Here is a 10,826-nt window from a genome sequence, read left to right as displayed (position 1 = left end):
CAGAGCAACGTTTTGGTCAATGGAGAGGGAGAGAAATGTTCCGCATATCCGTCTCATTTAATCCGTCTCATTTAATCCGTCTCATTTAATCATTAAAATGAAGGTGATGACTGGCGAAATTATAATCAAACGACGTTTCAATAAACCATTGTTGAAATTAATGAAAATGGTTTTAGAAGCCTTCAATTCAACCTGAAAGACTCGATATAGGTTAACCTTAGATTAATTCATTAATTCATTACGGTTACAAGACCGCATTTCCGTGAATAGGCTATTATTGTCAAGGCGAAGACGAAAGAGATGGACAAGATGGACATTTAGGCTACAACATTTATGTTAGGAATACTTAGAAATGTGTAGGCCTATAGGCTATTTTAAAACGGAGGCATGTTCATTTTAACCGGCGACGCTGGGTAGCTTACCCAGCACTTTATCACAGATTTTGTCCCCACCACTTTTGACAACTGAAAATAAAACGTATTTAACAGAAATATCTTTAATAGGCCTACATGCCTATCATGTCACTTTACTTATAACCGTAGGCTACATGATTGGAGAAGATTGCGCATTTTGTAACATTATAACAATGGATGGTCAGATATGCGATAGGGCAGTGAGGGTGATTCATTGTAACCATCGACTAGTAGGCCTAGCTCCGCAAAAGAAGTTTCTAGCAACTTAGAATATATGGATCTCGTTATGCATGTTCATGTTGATTCAGAGATAGACATAGACTACCGTGGGCTACTGTGCGTCAATATAACAGCATTTTATCATGTGGTGAATTAATGACTAACGTCAGTTTAACATGTCAGAACTTTTGATCGGCGTTTCAAGTGCATGCCGCGAATAAATGAACTCGACTGACTGAATCCTTTATATTTCTTGGCTAAGTGCAAAGAGATTGACACTCGAACTGTGGCGTAACTGGTTGAGGCATCTTAAGGCTGGCTTACATTGCACGATTTTGGCCTGTTTTAACAGTCGGCGACTAAATTTCCAAAATCGGGCGGAAATCTTGAGAGTTGTGCTAGAATCGCAGCGCGCTCCCGTCATCTAAATCGTTTAGTGTAAGGTGCCAATCTTAGCGGTTTTAAGTCCGTCGGATGCAGTCTTTCTCTAGTTTTGCCGTTACGACAATATCAAACATGTTTGATATTATCGGAAGTCTTTTCAGTCGTGGCTCATGCAAATAGTGACGTGAACATTAAAAACCAATAGTAACCTCTCGCGAACACGAAAACAGGAAGGGGCAAAGTAGGCGACAGCTGTAGCCTATATGATTATTTGTTATTTCATTTCTTATCATTTATTAGTCGGCTATTCTACGAGACAGAACAACTCTATATCTGTTAGTGATGTCACACATCAAACAATGCTGCAGAAACGCGAAAAAAATACTTTGATATGAGTAGGCTATCATGTGATTTCCTGTTAATGATGACGTGTAGCCTATTGCACGATGGAAATAATTTGAAGGAATCTAGCAGCAGTCTTGTAAATAGTGACCCACAGTCTTTGCAAAATCCTAATCTGAGACTGGCCTGTGACTAGACTGTGACTAAAAACTCAATGAATTGTCTTTAGATGTGAGAGGGTCTGAGACTGTAGTCTTTAAAAAATCTTTTCCAAATCTTTGCCAAGTCTGTCAATGTAAGGTAGGCTTAAATCATACGTCAGCGACCGGGGTTCAAAACTTACTCTACGAACCTCCGGAATCCATTAAGACAAGAGGCATTATTTTATTAAAAAGTTTTGCGATTTTTTTATGATTGCGATGTCTGCTGAAAAGAAAAGTTAATATGTGAATTCGTGGTTCAGCGCACACACACACACACACACACACACACACACATTTTTACATTTACATAATAGGGCTCGGGCACACGCCTTGCATTCTAGGAATATCGCCGCCATTTGGTAGCGCACTGAACGTAATAGCCATTCATTCAGATGCACAAGACAAGAAGCAGAAATATAGTAGCGATTTATTCTTTTCCTCTTGCGATCGTGGGTTGCACTGTTACACCCCACTACACAGCAACATACTACCAAGAAGGCAAAAACTAAGTAACAGGAACACACTAAAAGGCGGGAGTAAATCCATAGTAATCCATAGTAAACTAAGGAGTGAAGCTGCCAATGTGGCTGTGCCCGCGAAGTTTTGATGTCATGATCCCGAGCCCTAGGGTGCGTTTCATGCAGCGTTTATACGTCCTCCCTCGCTCCTCGATGCCTCGATCCTCACTGATCTACATAAAGAATGATGGGGGGAAAACAATGGGATAGTCTATCCAGTATTAGTTATAGATCAGTGGGAACGCCCCTCGAGGATCGAGCATCGAGGATCGAGGAGGCATGATGAGACGCACCCTAGTGTCAGGAAGTGTCTGTCGAGAGAGAGGGGGGAGGGAGGCAATCGTCCAATGCCGCATACAGGTAGGCTATAATGTCTAGTGAACTGGTTAGACAAGTGTGGGGGAGGGGGAATGATCGCACAAGACAATTGCTCTTCATGAAATGGGTAGTCTCACAGACGTTTGTCGATGTTTAAACGTAGCCTACTACATCACTTGCGAAATCGGACGTGGCACATAGAATTATTAGGCTACTGGATTTAATATAGCATAGACTTTGTTCATCCTATATTAGCCTATATTAAAATGTAATGTGCTGCGGGGAAGCATTGGGGAAGTCAGTTTAAGTTGTCCTGTAACAATTTGCCTCTTATTATAAGAGTATGCAGCCACTACGCACATAATAGTCTAGGTTACGGGCGGATGCGAGCAACCCCATGCATAAGAAGGCCTTAAGTTAACGGACTGAAGGCCTGTTTACATGTCAAACATGCATTAAATCTAAGAAACGAAAAACACAAATATCATGTATTGTGTCGTAAACAGTTAATGACTTCGTGGCCACTATGCGCAACTGCATCGCGCAGTGAGCTGAAGGATAGGAGGACCGACACTTATTAACACAAAGCTTTGTAAAGCACTAACAACCACCCCTCAAAGTTCATTGTCCATAAGTCCAAACAATAAGTATAAAAATCCGACAATCCAAAACGATAACGAGATCTCCCAGAAACGAAAAACAAGTTTGTTGAGTAGCCTAGTCCTTCCAACAATCTCAGCTTTTGCGTTTGTTAGATAAAAGGCATTCTGTCCTGCTGTATTCCAATGAGAAAAAATCATCCACAAGGTAGGCTAAGGGTCACGGTAATGCAGCATGCAGGAATCTATATACGCACAAAACGAATGAATGGATTATATCGGCCAAAACGAATGAATGGGTTGGGAGAGTCGTCTGGCTGTGTCAGCAGACTGCAGTCTGTCTCGAGGGGTTAAATAGCGCACGTACTTGAATTTTAATCTGAAGAAGACCAAATCAAATCAAAAAAGAAGGATTTCAAGTGTGCGAACCTTTTTCCATTTTTTTTATGATTTAGCCTACTCTTGTTCTGCACCTTGACTGGGGATGTGCACAAACTTTTTTACTACACTTGAATTTTAAACCAACTCTTCTCTAGCCTATATCCTATAGCCATACTTTAATAATCAGATGTTATGCTCATTTTTGTAGGCTACACCTCACCGGCAAGCACGCACGCAAATGCTGCTTTTGCACATCTACAATATTGGCCAGGCTATATAGAATAGGCTTTTAGGACTGTATTTTGCCTTCGTGCAACTTTAGTTGTGCTCAATCTAAATTATTGTCAGTAAGGATAGGCCATATTACCAAATGGCGAACCTCGAAAATTATTTAGGATATAGAGCCGTGTCCATTACGCATGCAGTTATTTTTTAGGCTATTGTTTTATTTGAGTGTTTTTGTCTACCATGGCAAACATAGTTGAAACGTTCGCTCTAAACTTAAGTATTTCCAATCGGCTTTCACAAAACCGATGAGGTCCAGATCTCAGTGGCCTCATAGCTGCCTACAGCCATGCATAGTAAGCCTAATGATAGCCTAATAGTTATGACATTAATAGCCTATTAATGACCTCATGTCGGAATGGCACGTTGTTTGAAAAAAAAAAAGTTAAATAGGCCTAGGCCTACCGCCGAGTGGGGATATGTCGGAATGAACAGCGGATACCAGCTGGGTTGTAAAACATTACTGTATTCGTTGATCTTATCGATGCAGTCCTTGCGGCCACTTCTCCCCATCGTAGGAAACTTTCTGTTTAGTGTTGACAACACAAAGGCCTTCACGTTGTGTGGCAGTGCTTGCTTGCCCTTCGATCCATCCCAGTTGGTGGTTTTGCACCTGTCCCTGAGTTATAGTCTATATGAGTAAGCGCTTATGCTCTAACCGCATAATAAAAGAAGCACCTGCAGCAGTGCTTATGGCAAGGCTATTAACACCTGTCACTGAGCTATGGACAAGCAGTTATGCTCGAAAATTATCATAATAACAGACACACCTAATTGTATGGCTCTATGTTTAAACACATCAAATTAGCAAGCATTTCCGCAGCAACGTTTGCTTTCTTTTTCTGTCGGTCCGCGGTTGCTTGGTCAATTGCGCAGCAAATTATCAGATCACCGGACCTAATTTCACCCCATGCTCGCGGACCAGCAGCAGTCTCCACGTTTCGCGGCCCATAGTTTGAGAAACGCTGCATTAAAGTGTCATTAGGTTGTAGGCTATATGTTTAGTGATTTCTTTGTGTGTTTTTCATTGTAGTGTGTGTGCATTGAGTAGTTCCTTAAAATACGGAACAAAGAGCGTCCCGTAGCCTATCTGTTCAATACGGAAGAAGACTAACTATTACTTATATATTTCTTATAACGAAACGCGAAGAAAAAATACGAGGACTGACCATCTCGTTTCTCCGCGTTTCCCCCAATACCATGGCGACAAAGAGAAATAAATATGATTTGACATTTAAGCTGATTGCTGACAAATTTGCCACACAATTCGGGAGAAGCAGCGGACAGGAGCGCCACCACAAGCAAGCACTTCTAGCCCAAATTAACATGGCAACGTTGCCTATGACTAAAGTGTCTAAGTAGGCTAGTCCTACTAATATTACATTTGATTGGTAGCATGTTTGTAGCGCGCCAGTTTAACCATCCCCTACATCAAAACAGCTTAGAATCAATCAAAGAATCAGCTGTGTCTATAACCATTTTCATTCATTTCAACAATGGTTCATTGAAACGTCGTTTGAATAATTTCGCCAGTCATCACCTTCATTGTAATGATTAAATGAGATTAAGGAGTCGACTATTGACGGATATGTGGTCTTCATCATTTTGAAATGCGGGATGAAACTTTCTGCCACCTGGTGGTTGTTTGGGTACATTGCCTTAGCCTCGAAAAAAATCGGCTTGACGGCCTGCGGGATCTCTTCGGGAGTCCCGCGGGAGAAGGTGCATTCTCAACCCGTACCCACTGTATATCACCTAGTCTAAGTTGGAAATGAGGTCCTATGTCCAACATTCCGAACTATTCCTTTAACTGTTAACCATGGGAACAGCACTGGCCTGCGCTTTTCTCTGGGTTGGTCACCCACCAACCCCTCCTCGACAGAGACATGCACCCTGTTGTCCAGCCCTTCCGTCGCATTCCCCTGATGCTGCACGATGACATCATGGCGAAGCTCAAAAAGCTGCTGGACGCAGACATAATGGAGCCAGTCAAAGCCACACCCTGGATCTCCAACCTGGTTATAGCCAGGAAGAAAATGGGGGGCCTGGGAGTGTGCATGGACCTTAGGGCGGTTAACAAGGCTTCATCCCAGACAGGTACCCGTTACCCACTGCGGAAGAACTAACTTCTCAGTTCTATGGCTCTACTGTGTTCTCAAAACTTGACCTCTTGGAGAGCTACCTACAAGTTTCCCTGCATCCAGACAGCCGCAACCTCACGGCATTTGTCACACATGCTGGGGTCCTCCGCTACACCAGGGTCACTTTTGGGCGATTTCTGGGCGATATTGTGGTACATGGACCAACGCCTATCGTTCATGATGAACACCTGACGCAGGAGCTCAACACACTGGCCTCTCATGGCCTTACATTGAATGGAAAGAAAAGTGTGTTCTCCAGCATCAATTTTCATTACTTGCACAATTTTCATTCTAATCTAATTTTTCAAAGCTCATTAATCAAAGGCCACAGAAACAAGTTATGTGTTGTATCGCAGCAGTAGCACTTCTTCAAAATGTTCATTTGTCAAGTGGTATAAGGATGTGTAAGGATACTGCCTTGGCTGAATAGTCGTTCAAAAAGTGCACTCGAGGGTAAGATGGTGTTAAATTAAAGAAAACGCCTCCTCACCTTTGGAAACTTATTAAAGGCTGGCTTACATTGCACGATTTTGGTCTGTTTTAACAGTCGGCGACTACTTTTCCAAAATCGGGCGGAAATCTTGCCAGTTGTACTAAAATCTCGGCGCGCTCCCGTCATCTAAATCGTTCAGTGTAAGGTGCCAATCTTAGCGGTTTTAAGTCCGTCGGAGTCAGTCTTTTTCTAGTTTTGCCGTTACGACAATATCAAACATGTTTGATATTATCGTAAGTCTTTTCAGTCGTGGCTCATGCAAATAATGACGTGAACATTAAAAACCAATAGTGACCTCGGTCGACGAACACGAAAACGGAAGGGGCAAAATAGGCGACAGCTGTAGCCTGTATGATTACTTGTTATTTCATTTCTTATAATTTATTAGTCTGCTATTCTACGTGACAGAACAACTCTATATCTGTTAGTGATGTCACACTATCAAACAATGCTGCAGAAACGCGAAAAAAATACTTTGATATGAGTAGCCTATCATGTGAGTTCCTGTTGATGATGACGTATAGCCTAGTGCACGATGGAAATAATTTGAAGGAATCTTGCAGCAGTCTTGTAAATAGTGACCACAGTCTTTGCAAAATCCTAATCTGAGACTGGCCTGTGACTAGTCTGTGACTAAAAACTCAATGAATTGTCTTTAGATGTGAGAGGGTCTGAGACTGTAGTCTTTCAAAAATCTTTTCCAAATCTTTGCAAAGTCTGGCAATGTAAGGTAGGCTTAAGGCAGTCAAGGTTCCTGCTTGTTCCTTCTAGAAACTTTCCGACCTAGTCAGCAACATCACCTCTGAAACCTCTGGAGTGTTCTGGTCCATAATTGAAGAAATCCTGTGAAAATGAAGACTGCAGAATTCCCACTTTGTTCGGCTCCGGAATTTCATTTGGATCTAGGTGGCTTGCTTCTGATACCAACAGCTGGTGCATATCCTCTCTCTCAGGTTCTGCCAGCCACCACAAACGGAACTGTGGTATTGTTGCTGTTCCAATTTCTGCATCCTGACTGGTGAAGGTCTGTGCGAAGTGTTTGTCTATTGCTGCCAGGATGGTGTGAATGGCAGCACTGAAAAAGCGTGTTGAAATTATCTGTTCACGTAGCTTCTTCTTCAGAGTAAGAAGTGTGGGTATCAGCAGTCCAAAGAAACATTTATTTTCTCCTTGCAGAAGGTCAAGAGCAAAAGCGAGAAGTCTCAGGGCCTCTGCATATTCTTTCAAGAAGGCAATCTCATGGGGCAATAACCTGGTAACCTCCAGGCGGTCACAAATTTCTCCTAGCTGTACCTCACTAAAAGACACAACTTCTTGCATTGCATTATATAGTTGGGTCATCTATAACAGTTCCGTGACCGTGGAGAGCGAAGGTTAGTTTCTCACTGGATTTGTCATCTTTAAAGGTTAAAGAAAAAAATTAGCCGGGGTGCCCCTCTCAAAAATGTGGGGAAATTTTTTGAGAGCCCTATATCCAAAATGGCTGCCGTCAGCCAAGCTGAAAATCAACTTTTTAATGGTTTTGCCCACAGTGCTGCATAATACATGGTTTCTGAGACTTTTTGGGTCAAGAAATTCATAAAAAATGAAGATTTATTGATTTGACCCATTTTTGACCTTCAAATTCAAGATGGCCGCCAATTTTTGGCCCTTTCAATGTCAATTTTTCAAAATCGTCAAAGAACCTTAATATTAGGCTCAAATGAAAGGTCTGCTCATACCGAGTTCAGTTATGGACAGCACAATTACATCATACACATAGGTCATCAGATATCTGGAATGGAACCAATGAAAGCAGGGAGACCGAGAAGATTCTTAAGCTTGGAGTTGTTTAATTAATAGTTGTTTTAATGTGTAGCCAAAGCAACTTTCAATATGGTAAATGGTTTAAGGCTTTTTAAAACAAATCTCCCAACAATTCTAGATATAATATATATATATATATATATATATATATATATATATATATATATATATATTCTAAATATAAAACAATTTAACAATTTAAACAAATTCAAAACAAATTAATAATAAATAAATGATGTATTGTATCTATTTATTGAATTAACTAAAACTCTCCATCTGAATCTGTAGAATCTCCACACTGACTCCTCTCATCATCACAGCTACTCTCATCTGAGCAGTCATGAGGTGTGAGCTGCTGGGGCAAGGGGGGCAGGGTGTGACGCACTGGTCGACACATTCCGTTCACTAGTTCCCAGCCATGGCCAATGGGAGAAGGATGCTCTTGCAGGTTGTAACGGAGCTGGCAATATGCAAGGTAGTTTGTCCTCTCCATATGAAGATTCAAAGTGTTGTCATCAGGTGGGAGACGGATCGTACACTTATTCTTCAGTTTGTGCCATTTGGACTCGCATCTGCACTCTCAGCATATATGATGGAGAGGACAAATGTCTTCATATCTGCTCTGACCTCATGTTTCAATTCCAGACTCTTACCCACTTGTCCCAGGAGCTCTCTTGCCTCAGAATTTATCTTCACCTTTTCCAACACCTTGTTCTTCCCATGCCCATAAAACCCTGAGGTGTGGTCACCGCCAGTGATCACGTGGAGAGGTATGATGATGGATGTAACATGACGGATGAATGTACTGATTCCCTGGCCCATCTTGCCACAAAGTGGTGGTGTAAACATGACCGAATTTATCAAGCCCTGACCAGTTTTGGGCTTTGCATTGTAAGCTGTCCCATTTTCCTTGGCTGATTTTGTCAGATGACTCACAAGGTTTGCCACATTTCAGCACACATTCATAGGACATTGTGCCTCGTTTCAAGCTATATTCATATAAACCTAAAAAAGAAAAAAAAAACTACTTTAAAGTACCAATAGAAACTAGACATCAGCTAGGGTAGGTCTATTGGAGTTAAAACTAGCAGTGTTGCAAACCCTATTCTTATAGCCTACAGTAAACTGTAGCTAGCTAGCTAGCTACACTACTGAACTTACACAACTTATGTATGTACTTCTGTATTATCTGTATCTATGTAACTTCTGTATTAATTACCAATAATAACTTCTGCTCATAACATTATCTCTTTGCTGTCATACATTTATAATGACAAAATTCTCTTTGGACTAGTAAATAATGTTGAGTATTTAAGAACTTACCTCAGACAAAGTGCCTCAATGCAGCACGGAATGTTCATATGAAACCATGGTAACGGAAACATTAGAGTGGGAGAGTGTTCGCACATCACTTAGATGTGGGACTAACTGGTTGGGAGTGAAGTATGCTTTGTTAAACTACTGCAGAAGACAACTTTAGAGATATGTTATGCCATTGAAAAGTGTTATATTGTATGATATTAAGGTTCTTTGACGATTTTGAAAAATTGACATTGAAAGGGCCAAAAATTGGCGGCCATCTTGAATTTGAAGGTCAAAAATGGGTCAAATCAATAAATCTTCATTTTTTATGAATTTCTTGACCCAAAAAGTCTCAGAAACCATGTATTATGCAGCACTGTGGGCAAAACCATTAAAAAGTTGATTTTCAGCTTGGCTGACGGCAGCCATTTTGGATATAGGGCTCTCAAAAAATTTCCCCACATTTTTGAGAGGGGCACCCCGGCTAATTTTTTTCTTTAACCTTTAAAGATGACAAATCCAGTGAGAAACGAACCTTCGCTCTCCACGGTCACGGAACTGTTATAGATGACCCAACTAATATTCGGAGTTCCAGCGTGTGACACATGGAACAATGAATTTCATCTTGCCTATCTCCTCAACTGCTTCAGCAGCCAGCCAGTAATGACCTGTGGGTTTCATTTCATAATGCAGAGCATTTGGCCATTGCACTGTTGTACACTTTAGGTGTTGACCCGTTTCAAAGCAGTTGTTAGATCCTTTGTTGCAATTGACCCTTCCAGAAGTCCCGCCCTCCATAGTTACTGTTGCTACGCCTGTCAAACTTTCGCACCTTGCCCGTCTATTACAATGGAGGAGACACGGGATTTTTTAAACAAATGTAATTTACAAAGACATCGCACCACAATGAAAGCTCATATTTGGTCACTAGCGAGCTACATCTGTCCTCTGTCAACTACAGTTGCATTTTCAGCTCTGAACAAAACCGTTCATGAGTTATTTAAGCAAAAGTCGAAGGTACGCGTTGTTTTCGATGGTTCCTCCAGGCTAGTACGAATGAAACGGGCGGGGGACAAAACTAGCATAACGTTTTAAGCTATACTTCCATAACGTCAATATTTGACAACATAACATGATTGGTACTTCAACTAGGTATTATTTTAGACAGAATTGCTGACGGGCTATACATACGTCTCGTTGAATGTCTGTTAAGAACTTTTTGCCGCCATCGTGAAACGTATCTCGCGGTTATGGAAATATCATGCAATATGCAAAATTTAAAGTTAGAAAAATACGTATTTCAAACTATATCATGTCTTTATAGTTCAACATGTTATTTCACCGTGATTTCACGTGTTTGGGGGCACCACACATCCAAATAAATGCCCTTAATGGCCCACAGGCTATGCAGTCTCCATAGGT

This window comes from Sardina pilchardus, chromosome 5 (assembly GCF_963854185.1).
Source record: "Sardina pilchardus chromosome 5, fSarPil1.1, whole genome shotgun sequence".
NCBI lineage: Eukaryota > Metazoa > Chordata > Actinopteri > Clupeiformes > Clupeidae > Sardina > Sardina pilchardus.
This window is presented reverse-complemented; position numbering follows the sequence as displayed.